Source organism: Schistosoma haematobium, chromosome ZW (assembly GCF_000699445.3).
Source record: "Schistosoma haematobium chromosome ZW, whole genome shotgun sequence".
NCBI lineage: Eukaryota > Metazoa > Platyhelminthes > Trematoda > Strigeidida > Schistosomatidae > Schistosoma > Schistosoma haematobium.
This window is the reverse complement of record NC_067195.1, coordinates 66,524,348-66,539,472: the sequence shown is the minus strand read 5'-3', so window position 1 is coordinate 66,539,472 and position 15,125 is coordinate 66,524,348.

Genomic DNA, 15,125 nt, shown 5'->3' with positions numbered 1-15,125 from the left:
AGTCCATCTGCGACATGTCTCAGACTACAGTTATAACTTAGGTACCTCCTCTCTAGTAGTATCCCAAGTCGGAAAAGATTTAGGAGTCCTGGTGCCCTAAGATTTAAAGTCTTACGCTAACTGTGACAAAAATGCCTTCCGAGCAAACCTTTCACTGGTAACATCGAAGCGCATTTTTGGCCAGTTTGACGGAAGAACTTTCCGTGTAATCTTCAATAAATTTATCCGTCCCCATTTAGAGTATGGAAACATAGTATTTCCCCCCTCATCGCAAAAGGATAAGGATACCCTGGAGCGTATCCAACGGTGAGCTACGAAATCAGTTCGAGGACTCAAATTTAAACCTTAAGAAGACCGCCTCCATTCACTTAATCTTTACCCATTAGAGTATAGATGTCTTAGAGGTGACCTTCTGATGGCTTATAGTATCCTTAACACTTCTGGACATCCCCTCAAACACCTTCTTAAGCTTAGTTCCAACACTAACCCAGGAGGTAACACCCAGAAACTGGAGACACAACATAGCAGAACGGACTATAGACATAACTTCTACTCCTTAAGAGTTGTCAAATGCTGGAATGCGCTGCCGAGCGAGCTAGTCCAAGCGACTTCCCAGGAGTCCTTTAAGAGGCAACTTGATCGATTCTTGAGGACTAAGGAAAGTATCTCACTACGATTTACTAATTTCTTTTCCTCTTTTATTGTTAACATACCTAAGTTTCTGCCTGGAGGATTTGGTGATCCCCTGCTACTAGACACGGAATCCTGTTAAGCGAAAGCTCCTTCTATTCCGTCCACAACCATTTGAACCATTTGAACTTTGTTTTAGATTCTGTGCCTATAGTTCAATCAGCTGTATTGTGTCTCCAGTTTCTGGATGTTATTCCTAATGTTTGTGTTGTGGCTAAGCTTAAGTGGGTGTTATTGGGGATACTCAGAAGTGTTTAGAACAATATTAGTCATTAGAAGGTAACCTATAAGACGCCTGTACTCTAATAAGTGAAGATTTAGTGATTTAAGGCGCCCTTCATAAGGTTTGAATATGAGTCCTCAAAATGATTTTGTGTCTCGCCTCTGCGCACGCTCCAGCGTGTCCTTATCCTTCTGGAGTGAGTGAGGAAACATAATATTTTCATTTTCTAAATAGGGTTGAATAAAACTGTTGAAGATTATGCGGAAAGTTCTGTCGACATAACCAAAAATGCTCTTCAATGTCACCAGTTCAAGGTTTTCTTTGAAGGCGCTTGTGCTGCAGTTAGGGTAAGACCTCAGATCATAAGTAACCAACACTCCTAGATCTTTTTCAACTTGTGATGCCTCACGAGGGTTGTCATCTAAGTTGTATTCGTAGCCTACAACATATTTCAGATGGACTACTTTACACTTTGATGTGCTGAAAGGAAGTTCGTCGTCATATGTCCAACTTTTAAGTGGAGTCAGATCCTCCTGAAATACGAGTTTACTACCTCGATTGTAAACTGATGTCCAGAGTCCCACATCATCAGCAAAAAGTAATAAATCTGGCGACACTTGCTGAGGAAGTTTATTTATGTAAATCAAAAAAGAAGGGTTCTGAGTACTGCATTCTCGGGAACCTCATAAAGACATTTGTAGCCCGAGAAAAAATGGGGTTTAATCTTACCCTAAACAGTCGGTTATTTAGATATGATATAAGCCAATAAATTAATGGCGACCTGATGCCAAATCGTTTGAGCTTCTAGGTAGAACATAAATGACTAATCGTATCAAAAGCTTTTTGGGAAACCAAAGCATATGATATCAACCTTCTCCTTCGGGTCAAGGATGGTTTTCCATCAGTTAAACGTGGCTAGCAAGTTGATTACCCTGTCTGAAACCGTGCTCCAGAAATCAAAACAAATTTATGGGTATTAAGTGATCATGTTGACCATAATATATCCGTGACTCTATAACTTTTGAGGGTGTTAGGAGAAGTGCTACCGGCATGTAGCACGAAGATTTGCTGCGTCTGCCTCCTTCTAGAGACGGATCAATGTGAACCAGCTTACAATTATCGGGGAAGGTGCCTCGGCTTAGCGAATTGGAAAACATACCAAAAAGAGTCACAAAGATTAAAACCACTTCTCATAGTATTGTAGAATGAAGCATATCTGGGTCAGGAGAAGTGTCCTTGAATCGATGCTGCAGATCTCAATACGCCAAGTCAGCAATCATGTTCACCTCTGAGAATCCATCGTTGTTGAATGGGACCACGCCTAGCAAATACATAATTAAATCATAATTTCTGTGAAGTTATTTATAAACTAGTTTTCGAAAACGTCAATGAAGTAATGGGTGCCTAGTAACCATGTTAGTTGTTCAACAGATTTTTTAGTGGATAAAATAAATGAAAATCATTTCAGAGAGAATGAATTGCATTAGCGCAAGATTTAGTGCTTTAATGTAAAAGAACAAACTGATCGAGTCAGACTAATGTAACTTGTGAAAATATGATAAACAAGAGGATATACATTCTGAAAGAAATTGGTCATCTTGCAGTTATTATGATCATTGACTTGGTGGATATGAGGTGGTCAAGATTGAGGAGGAGATTAAATCTGATGTTGTTTTATCTGCACGCGAACTGGTACTGGCATTTGAAGGATATGCATTATAATTGTGTTAAATGGATTACAAGTGCCTTTATACACAATGCTTTGTTTTAACTAGGCACTCAAAGACTGAGATGTTTACAATCGTAAATGTCACTTTTAAATGTTATCCTGGGAGAAACCATCAGGTACAGAAAAGTGAATTCAACATTTTTATAATTAGTTCAAAATAACCTTTTTAATCAATATCACTATTATAATACTTGCAAACTAAAAGTTGTATTCTTTGCATTGTCAATATTTTTCACAAGTAGCAAACAACATGAATAAATGAACACTTAGTTCATCAATGTGCTTTACAGGCATGAATTTAGAAGTCTATTCGAGACTAAAAAGTAAATGTGAAGAAAAGAAATAATTCGTAACAATTTTTATTACCCTGAAGGCGCATTCATAAAAAAAGAAGAATAACGTTTTTGAGTACTCTAGAAAAGACTGGACTTTACGAAGACAGGGATAAAATAATCATAATGAGAAATCAATGTGATAAATGGTTATAATAATCCATTCAATTTCCACAGAAAATCCTATATTTATAAGGTATTTTCAATCGTACTATCATACAATGACTATTCATTTATCCACGTGTCATCAAACTAATAGTATACCACTGAAATACGTCAACTTCACTTTCATGTACAACAACTTATTAGGAATTCAAATAAGAATCTTGTACAGACTAATAGTCTACCAAATAAACAAATACAGTTGTATGATTTACTTAGAACTTAATAAATTTCCATATAAATATTTCGAAATATCACATATCTTTAGAAAATTCTGGCATGAAAACGAAAAATTTGTTGTTTTCAATAGTTTCATTAGTTATTCATCAATTTTATCTTTCTTCAATTCATAATCTCAGGAAGTAGTGAAATTGTTAATACAAAAACTCAAAAGTTAATATGTATATCAGGATTCTTTATCTGTTAAAAATGTCATTAATTTCAAAGAACTCTAGTCAATAGTTAAAACAAGGAACGTTTTTGCTTAATAATGAATAAAAATCAAAAATGGCGTCACATAAGTATAGTCACACTGGTACCCCCATAAAATATTTACAACAGGCAAAGCATAAAATATTACGCCTTTATTTGCAAAAAGACTATTGGTGCTTTTTTATTTCCATCTAAAAGCAAAATACATACTCATAGTTTACTAATAGCTTCTTTATGGTAAATCGTGTCTTTCTTAAATTAACTTGATTGTGAAATGTTGAAATCAATAACTTTCTTAACCAGGTTACCTAATTTATTTGAAAACAAATATAAGGTGAACCGTTAGTTACATATATCTAAATAAACTCACATCTAGTAGGAAAGGGAAAACCTAATAAAAGTTTTTGAGCTCACAGTATAGACATCTAATACTACTCATTGCTCTGATACTACAGCATTAAGTAAACATCATTATCCGTCCTATATATATGAATTAAAGGGAAAAGGTGGAAAATTATATTAGTCCATTCAAAAACTCAAATCTCAGTGGAATAAATCTATGACCATTCTATAAGACATGTAAATTCATAAGTTTAATATAAAATGGCGTGAGTCCAGATAGATTTTCTTCCTGGCAAATATTTCTGCTTATATTGTTCTGGAATAAAGCAGACTACAAGACAAAAGTGACGCTTTCTAATATAATGAATTTTAATCATTAAACTCCGTAAAATGTACTCCCTGGGATATTTCTGGCAGAATGTGATGGATGACAAACGTTTTATAAGCATGTACCGTTATGTTTACATTCAGGCAAATTAAGTACCAGCCATCCTCTTTACAACCTGTATAGCGTAGCTTTATAATATGGAACAACTACTCAGATACTGACAATCATGTTGGACTATGTATCATTCTATACCATTATGCTCAACAAGATCAGGTTGCTTTTTGGCTACTTTGCTTACATGGATGTCGAACGCGGTGTTATTTGCAATAAAGATATGTTTTACAATGTGCCAAAGATAATGGTCTTTGAAAACGTTAAGAGTATCGACCAGGGTCATTGACACAAATTACTCAGGAAACGAATTTTAGATATGAAAGATCAGCAACATTTAGAAAGACAATACCAAACTATCCATAAAGTTCAAATACACCTTAGATTGCATGTGAAACCGCTAGCACGATTATTCTATACAGCTTGCACTGTATATAGTAAACTACGCAGAGCAGCAGGCCAGGTGACCTAACTTGAAGTAGTAAACACTGAACACTGTGTAAATACATGATCCTGCGCCAAAATATCACAATCACACAACTGTTGCCAGTTTTCTTGTGGTTTACTTCCCCATTATTTAAGGATGTGTCGAAGTTGTTATGTCCTCAGAGGTATCACCATACACCGTCCAAATTTTAGCTGCACAGCAGTACAGACAAACAAAAACATCATTCAGAAATCAAGAGTACTGCTATGTGGAAAGTTGTTTAAAGTATCACAAAATAGTTGTTTGAAGTGAACTACGAGAGCAATAGTTCAGAATTAGGAGGGAGATTTCAATGAAACTTATGTCAGTGTAAAGCAGACCATTGAGGTTTGAGCAGATTATTGAGTCTCATCAAGTTAAACGATAACCAACAGCAACTCGAGATGATTATTTGACCATCGATGCAATAATCGTAGTCTTTGCTCAGTACTTAGCAAACCCCGTTTATGAATTATGAGAACAGTTGTTTCCTTGGGATTTGAGTCTGTTTATTGAGAGATAGATATAAGGTCTCTTTCTTCTTTTGCTTCTTATGGAGCCAAATTATAAAACCAACCATTACTGTATGATGGAACTTATCCTGCAGCAACGCTTGGAGTAATTAACTACAGTAATTACGGGACTGCATTAAGGGTTGAGCTTCTTTTGCTAGACTCTGAAAATGGTGCAGTCACAAAAACGTATCTTAAAACTTTATGGTTCAATGAATGTGAGCACGAGAAAATTCGCACTGACTTTTGCGTGATTGCATTCTCTTTCTGCCCCAGATAGAGGATTTCTTAAGAGCGATCAAGTACAAAAATGACTCAGCAGTTTATTAAGGAAAGGATTGTAGTGACTCACATTTATCACGAGAACACGACTGGTTTAATAAAAACGCTTATTATTATAACCAAGTGTACCAGTGACTGTTTTAATGTGCTTTTGTTTGACTGTGCTAATGACAGCTATTTTGTGCTTCCATTCTCATACTCGCGCTTTGATTGTAACTTCACGCGAATTCGGTTACGTTCTGTAACCAAGCTTGTATCCTGGCACGATCTCGGTATCATCTCGATGCCACGAGATCGCCAGCAAATAAACCTCGACTTGGTCCATTAATTGCCTTCTGCTATTCGGCTTCTCGGGGATTTTATGGAGTCATTTGGAACGAGCTTCTTACGCCTTCTGATCTATTTGGCACGTGTTTCTTGATAGCGGTGTTCATAGTTAATCGCAACTCGACGCCACGCTACAGGATCATGAGCGACATGATCTATAATGATGATATACCGTCCACAATTTTTCTACACTGCACAGGTTGCAGAGATGTGCACAAACACAAAGACGAAGGATTAACTGTCATGATTATCATTATCCATAAACAACTTATATATACATAAGTGTCGTGATGAAGACATTTCAGGTTTCATCACAAATGCAATTACACACATGTTTCAGTAATGTTGACAGAATTTTCAAAATATTTTAACTGGTGTTATAATGTTTAAAAGGATACTAAGTTGACGTTTAAAATTGTGTTTAAATGTTTCCTTCACTATTTTTGTGGAAGAAAGTAATGATAAGCAGTGTTATTTGCATTACAATATCTAAAATAAATCATTAGTGTAATAAGACTTGACGGTAGAAGAAGATTTCAAGCAATAACAGTTGAGAATGATGCGATGAATGTCTTGATCTGTTGACTACCTGATTCACTTACTGTACAATTATATATTATATGGCGCATTCAAATCTCCCATTAAATACATTACAATTTCTTCCAGCACACCTCAAATTTTAGTTCTTGCCTGTATCTCGTAGCGGTAAACAAATCCCTAAAATAAATAGCTCTGTAAGTTTTCGACATTAGATGCTGACCACATTAGTTTTAATGGACTCATCTAGTTGAAGGTGCTCGGTCGTGCATCCACTGCATATCACGAGTGGGGACGCAGTGCTCAACAACCCTTGCAATCGCTAGCCAGATTAGATCAGACGATCCTCGATATATTGATAGCCTATCAAATATATCTTCGAACCTCCTCGCTTCTGTCTCTTGATTTCACTCGGTGGACACGATTCATATTAGAAGGTGCTACTGGTTAAAGCGTTGTCAAACTCCAAATACCTGTAGCATCTTTAATCTTGTTGAAGTTCTAGATCTCCTAAATTAATAATCCTGTGAGTCTTTGACATTGATGTTGGCCACATCAGTTTTACTGGTACGCCGTGCATAGCATCCCTTGCAAGTACTAGCCAACTTAGACTAAACGCTTCTCGACATATTGATAGCTTTCCAAATATATATTCGAACCCCTTCGTTTCTGACTTCTGATTGGATTGTGTTGGTATCCTTCGATCATGAAGGTGTTACTTGTAAAAGCGTTGAGAAGGTCCGAATACCTGTGGCATCCTTACATTTAACTGACTAATAATTGTTATCTTCAGAGTCTATCAAGTACTCTCATAAATGAACAACCTGTAATAAATGAGCTCCCTGAAACTTTGTTGACAGGAGCTTAAATTATTGCTAACTATCGACCTCTGGTTCTTCTTACAGGCAAGCTGAATGATTATTATTACTATTATTAATATTATTATTATTATTATTATTATTCACAAACATCTTATGGGTATATAATTGTTGTGAAGAAACCATTTCGGGTTTCTTCGAAAAAATGCAATAATACACAATTTTCAATAATGTTAGCATTATACTTACCATATTATAAAAAGAGTAATAATAGTAGAATATTAATAATAATAAATCAGGTCCGTGTAATTGAGAAGAATATTGAATTGAGGTTAAAGAAGGAAATGGAGAAGATAAGAGAATAGAAATAATTAAGACGTGAAATATGCAAACAGTTTAATTTGCGTGTTTATGAACACGGAACAAGAATAAACGACTATGTGTGTATCGTCAAATTAGTAAAAAAAATAATTAGGAAGAAATAACCTATTACCGCAGTAAGATATGACACTAGAATAAATGTTTGCGCAGTTATCATTTGGAGTGATGCTATGAAAGTCTCAATTAAATGAAAAGGATAACGAAATATCAATATGTATGCATAGTGAAGATAAAATGGGTCTGAGAAGTTAATTTAAGTGTAACACAAGTTATTGTCTTAATTAAAAACTTCGTCATCTTAAGAATAATATTTATTCAAAGGGTAAGAAGAGAGGAATGGAGTGGACACCTAGTGAAAAGGTTCATCCATGATAGGAACAATAATTGTGTAATGAATATCGACCTCAGGAGTAAACCAGAAATTGAGAAAAATAAAAATCCCTTAGTGCACTCGGATGAATACATTTAGATTTATGTAACAGTATACAGAATGAAACCGGATATTAATATAAATATTTGTGCCATAATAATTAAGAATGATGCTATGAAAGTCACAATGGATGACGGACCATCTTTGTATAAATCATTATTGAATACATTGATATTCAATAGGTGAAATAATCCACTTTCTGAAAGAAAATCATCAAGGAGATTTTTGAACCGGGTTGTAGTTTCACTGCAACGGAGGTTCACTGGCAGTCTGTCCCACATGGTTGAGTAGCGAATAAGGAAAAAATTCTGACGTAAGTTTGTGTGGGTTCTTGGAATCGCCAGAATATTCTCCTTATTGCGTAGATTGTGGGATGACATCATAAGGTAGGAAGGGGTGGATACCGAAGAGTAGGAAATACCGTTAATAAGCCGGTAGATGAAGACAAGATTTAATTTGATACGTCTGATCCAAAGAGGTTCTAAGTTGAGTTGTTGACATCTTTGGTGATAGTCTTGGTTGCCGGAATACCCTAGAACAGGTCTGGTGAACCTTCTTTGGACACCTCTAATTTTATTCAGGTCATTATGCCTGCAATTACTGTAAACTAAAATGCCATATTCAAGAATGGGTAAGATACATTTTTTGTATAATAACAATCTCGATTCAATATTATTGAAGTTTATCATTATGAATCTGATGAGATTTCTAGCTTTGGATACTTGAGATATAATGTGCTCAGAAAAGTTCAGACTGTTGCTATATCTTAAACCCAGGTCACGAACAGTGTTGAGAGGTTTGAGTGTATGTTTGTGCACAGTCAGATTCAAGTTAAGGCAGCGGCCAATGTGAATAAATCCACTTTTGTCAACATTAAGTGGCATATTCCACGAAACAGTCCATTCGTATAACTTGTTTATTTCCTCTTGGATTACCGCTGAAATATAGCTTTCTTTCGTGGGAGAAGAGAATGAATAAACTACTTACAGGTCGTCGGCAAAAAGGAAAGGTTTACCATACTGAAAGAGGGAACACACGTCATTGATAAAAAGGAGAAAGAGTAATGGACCAATCACACTTCATTGTATAACCCCACTGGTTACATTCACAGGTTTAGAGTAGCAAGATCCAAGGCGAACGATTTGGCTACGTTCTCCTAAAAAGATTTGAGTAAAGATAAAAGGGGATTCTGTATACCAAATAAAGAGAGTTTTAAAAGGAGAAGTTTGTGTGAGACACTGTCGAAAGCCTTACTAAAATCGAAGTAAAGAATTATCACTGACTGACCAACATCTCTTCTCTGGGTAATTTGATCAAAAAACTCCAGGTGCGATGTGAAACATGAGCGTTTAGTGATAAACCCGTGTTGAAATGTACCGATCAGACTAGCCGAAAGTAAAAATGATAATAGCTGTTTGTGAATGATTTTTTCCATGGTTCTTGAGAGCACGGATGTCAAATTAATTGGCCTATAGTTAATAATATCACTACGTGATCCTGTTTTGAATCTAGGGGTGATAAGGGATATTTTCCATACAGGTGGATAGGTCCCATATTCCATAGATAGGCTGAAAAGTTTCAAACAAAATAGTGGGAATTCTTTACTCCCATATTTCACAAATGATGAAGGGGTCCTGTCAGGTCCACCATCATAAGACTTTTTCAGGGCAGCTATGGCGTGCTTGATGTTGGAGGGTGTAAAATCAATTTTTGACAGATGTCTGGATGTCAGCATTAGAAATGTAATGATGGAGTTTTCAGTTCCAGTTTTGTAGCACTGCGAGAAGTGCTTGCTGAATTGTCCGCATATAGTATTCGGGTCGTTGACAATGCTTCCGTTAACTATGAAGAATTTATTCGTGCCAAGGGAACTTGACTTTACACGGGATTTAAAAAGTCGAAGTATTGATAATTCTGGGCTTTTACTACGTAGAGCTTTATTTTCTATATTCATGAAATACTTACGTTTAGATGAAGCATTTCTGTCGATTAATTTAAGTATACTCTGAAGTGCATACACATCATTCTGCTCGTAGTAGCAGCATTTCAATTTCCTCGGCTTTTTTTAAAAAGTATTCTGGCCCCTATTAGCATTATAAGCCACACGGCCAATAACTGGAGCTGTGCAGTCAAGGCAATATATCAGGTTGTGGTATAGATTGGAAAGCGCAATATCAACATTATTTGTGGTAAAATAAGTTTCCCATGGTAAACATTGAGTGAGAGTTTCAGTCCGTTTCCATGTTTGTTGATCAAAATGTCTGCTCTGGTACATCATTGAAGCTTTAGAGTTCAATTGTATGGCGTTTAAAGAGTGAATAATACTCAATACAATTCTATGATCACTCATAAAAAACTCATGACTGGTATGCACTGAGATAGAGTCTATGTTGATTGTGAACATTAAATCAAGTGTATTATTCCCCCTGGTTGGTTTTCGAACCTGTTGAACCTATCCACAAATTTCTAATGTTTCAACTAGCTTGTTATATCGACCTGGTACCGCAGTCAAGCCCCATGTAATTTTTGGCAGATTAAAATCACCTCTGATGATTTTAAAAGTATGCGGTTGGTGCGAAGCAACGGAAAAGATGTTTGTTAGTAATCTGTCAAACTTCGTATCCGCATGAGGTGGTCTATATATGCATCTCACCAGTAAATAATTTTGAGATCCACAATTTACAGTAACCCAAGTGGACTGGTCTATAGCACCAAGGGATTTATCCTCAAATTTGCACGCTTGAATGTCTGAACGGATATAGATAGTTGTACCGCCTCCTATTCCATAACATCTATCGGTTCTAAAGAAAACGTAGTTATCTACATTCAAGGAATGATCGGATATAGATGAATTGCACCACGTTTTCGTATTAAGTACGATGGTTGGATTTACAAGGAATAAAAGAGTTTTAAGATGAATAATTTTATTGGACAGAAGGTGGGCATTGAACGAAAGAATAAGAAACTCAGAGTTATCATAGTGAAGCAAGTTAGAGTATAAATCGCAATTGGTAGTTCCATGAATAGTCGTAGGATTGGCTAAGATAAGAGTTGTGTTGCGAGGGAAAATAGATTCAACCACTTTGTCATCATGGGGTAATAGCACTGCTCATTCTGTTGATATTGAAAGAGGACATAAAGAGATTCTGTGTAACTCAATCAAGTAACAGGTATTCAAAAGGGTATGAATGAGCGGATTGTTTGGCTTGAGTATTCTGTGGGTGGTCGTCCAAAGAATATGTTTTCTTGACACAATCCAGATGTAAACGAACTGAGTTAGAGCGAAGTGTAAGAGAAGCTATTTTAAGACTTCTCATAGGGAGAGAAATCTCCATTCGTTTTAACACATGTAGTGTTGCCTAGCAAGGATGGAATAGTAAGATAGGTATAATTGAAGATAAGATACGTTAGAAAACTGTGTCTTCCCGAGGCAATAGATGGTAGATGATTATTCGGATTCCTAGGTGATTCGATGCAACTCCTATAAATCACATAGGTGAGCAAGGCTTCAGGAGTGTTGCTTGAAAATTTGAGGCACATTTATTTTCTGGAGGTTTATTTTTTATCGCTGCCTGGCTGCTTATAATCCCCGCATTCCTGTGGATTGATGTTGCTAATCTATCCGTCGGTGAAAAAATCAATGTTTTACTGGTTGGGTTTGTCACAACATGAACTAAAAGTGCTCAGCTGACTAACGACTGTTACGTTGAATATGTTCAAATTCATTGTTTCGGATATATTTTTGCCCGTATTTTCGAACTTGGTTGTTTACGCTTTTGACCTTGAACATATTAGTTTCACATTGCTGTTGTTTGATATTTCGCACGATTTTCTCTTGAAATCTAAAACTTGACAGTTAATTGTACACTTTGTAATGTTTAATATTAGAACAATATATCTGAATTACAAACAAAATTTTGATACCTGAACTAGGATTTAGTTCTCTTGATATTCGGGTAGTAAGTTAGGAGCTTATCAATCAACCGTGCTTTAAGAGCGAATCAAAACGAAATTCAGATGTCCCAATAGTAGTTTCTTAAGACAGTAAAAAGTTCACCCAGAATCGCCCACGTTTCGTTTCAATGAGAATGAAATTACTAACCTTTCTCTGTTTTGTAGTTTACACCTTGATTCCATGTTAAATCGTAACTTCATCTCGTAGGCGGGTTGGTCCACTGAAACTCAACGCCTTTGTTTAGAACTTAACAAAGTCCGGAAGACAACGTGATACGAATGAGAATAACTTAACAATTCTAGATACACAAACTTTAAGCAAATCCTTGTCTTAGGCGAAGTTTAAGATGAGATGTCATGTAACAGGCAAGTTTATAGCTCTCACCTTAAATGTTAGCAATGCATTCTGCAGTTATTAAAGTACCATTGCAATGATTAGCTGATTGTTTTGTTTTATAATTACTCTGTACTACTTGTAGTGCTTCACAACCAAGAGATATCTATCGACGTAAGCAAGGTGTTTCAACGTACAATACTGAACAGACGTACCAGAAGCCGAGCTGGATTCTATTAGGCGCTAAGTGAATTCCAACAAGGACGAGAATAATAATGTTGCACCTAATCATACCCATTACACTCAGGTCAAAAGCGAAATACTAATGGACATGAAATTTAAACACGTTTTTTGTATTTTTCTGCATGTTCGGTCACAAGCGTAGAGCCCATTTTTGTTCGAAAGAATTGATAATCGTTTGTCTCTGACCCGAAAAACAATGCATTCTACTTGCTTGGATTAAGGCTGGTACAAATAAACACATCAATATTAACTTGACACTCACCCAGGCATCGAAAAATAAGTACGTCACATTACTAGTTAACTGGGATAGAAGCTGTACAAGAGGTACAAAACATTACGAAAATTGACATGCGATGACAAAAATGCTGTTCACAGTCTCAAAATAAAGACATACAGAATAGTCGATAACAGGTAGCATGTGTGCAAGAACCATAGCTTAACTTATTTTTCGTGCCTTTGTTAGACTGCTCCAAATCCAGAAGATTGATAGAGAAGCCTATAGTTTAATAAAGAATATTGCACATCCTGACAAACCTATTCTACTTCCGTCTTACAAACCAAAGGGATTACTGATGAATTATTTTTATGTGACATCATTTGGAAAATGTGACAGAGCACAAATATACAAATAAAATAGTGCTTCGGTACAGACTATTATAAGCTGGACACTACAGCTTCTAAAGCAAACTTCTGGATTCAGTTTTGGTACACAACCATCAAAGACTCCTCTTTTAGTTGTAAAGGTGTTAATAGTGATCCACATAACGATGTTTCGAAGCAGAAATTTGTCATGTAATTGAATACCACTAGGCCTATAATACTGTAGATACCTCAGATTACTTCAAGCAGGAACTATACCAACTCAATCGGACAAGCGGATAATTATTGATAATGGTAGTACAGAGTGAAATATTTCAAAGACAGATATACTATTTCATCAGAATGGTGCTTAGTTTAATCCAAAAGTAGTTTAATCCATTTCCATAAACGTTTCGAGTAAACTAACAACTATTAAACCACTGATCAAGTCGATGGAGTTTTGTTCTCTGAGATGGACGGTTCGGTCGTGGAGCTTTCACCGTTTTTCTGAACGACCGAACCATCCAGCTCAGAAGACAAAATCTTCATCAAAATTACCCACCCGAGCTACAAATCTTCTCCACCAACTCGACATTCAGTTTGTTCAAGTGAAACCCTACACGGCTCGTACTAAGCGCTTCGCCTGCAATATTCCAAAAATTCAAAAGACAGATTACTACTTTTCCTCATTGTGTTGAATCTCATGGAGATGGCGTCGTGATTCAGGCTGCAAGCACGTGGTTGTGTAGTGAAAGAGATCCGAAGCAATCCACTTTTATCATACGAATGCTTCCATAAACCTCTCGTTGTGCCAACTTAATTTGGCTCCATCAAACACCTTGACAGTACCGTAGACGCCAGGGGATTTGAATCTAATATCAGTGGCTTAGCTACATCTATCCAGGTTTCATCACCTACAATTATGGATCGGAGTTATTCAGCTTTATCCTGCACTCGCCTATAAATTTGCACAACTGTTATCTCCACTTATTGACCTGACCTCTATTACATAGTCTGTTTTAGAACGACAAAAAGACACAATATGAAAATGTTTGCACTTTTCAATTATTGATGTTCTCCTCAAACCATTTTCACCAACTAGAAATTCTATCCCTAAAATAAACGCATTTACATTTGGGATGGTTATGGTTCTAGAGAAGAATGAGAAGCCGGTAATTTTGATTTCTAGATGATTGAACACGATGCCCACAATCGTGTGGTGTAACAAAACACTTACCCCAAACCTTGAAGATTCCCATCGCGTTAGTGACCCAGAAAGGTTGATCCTTGCAGATAAGTTAAAGAGAAATAGTCGTTAGGCCACTTGCTGTGATCCAATATGAAATGGAACGGACTGTCTCGTCCTCTGTTGAAGTAAATCACGCTCGTTGTACAAGCTAGTGGCTATCTGTAACCAGAAGTCAGCTGAATAATGCGATTGAGTTTGAATCAAATAGCAACGAGTTCAAGTCTTCGAAAGAGCATCAACTCCAGGAAGCAGGGACATCTAGCTAACAAGTCAAAAGTAGGACGTAAGACGCGTTCTGGATTCCACTAGTAGCTATATTCCATCCATTCTATTAAGCCTCAATGTTTAAGTGTCTGGTGTTGTCTTGCATTGTTCTCTTGAGTGGTGAACATACTAAGGTTTGTGGCATTTTCGTATATCAGCGAGTTTGTACATATGAATTATAGCTCGGATTTGCATCTAAAAACTAATCGGTCCCTATGGCTGCATTCTCTACGTTTAACAATTTACTGGTCGGGATAGATTTGAATTTACTTTGGAAAGACAGTATCGACCATATATGGGCCAATCAGTTGCTCTATTCGCCGTAATGACTGTTTTATTATAAAATTTACATGGCCCTATACTCTTGAAATTGTCATTTCCAGATCAGATACATGAAAAT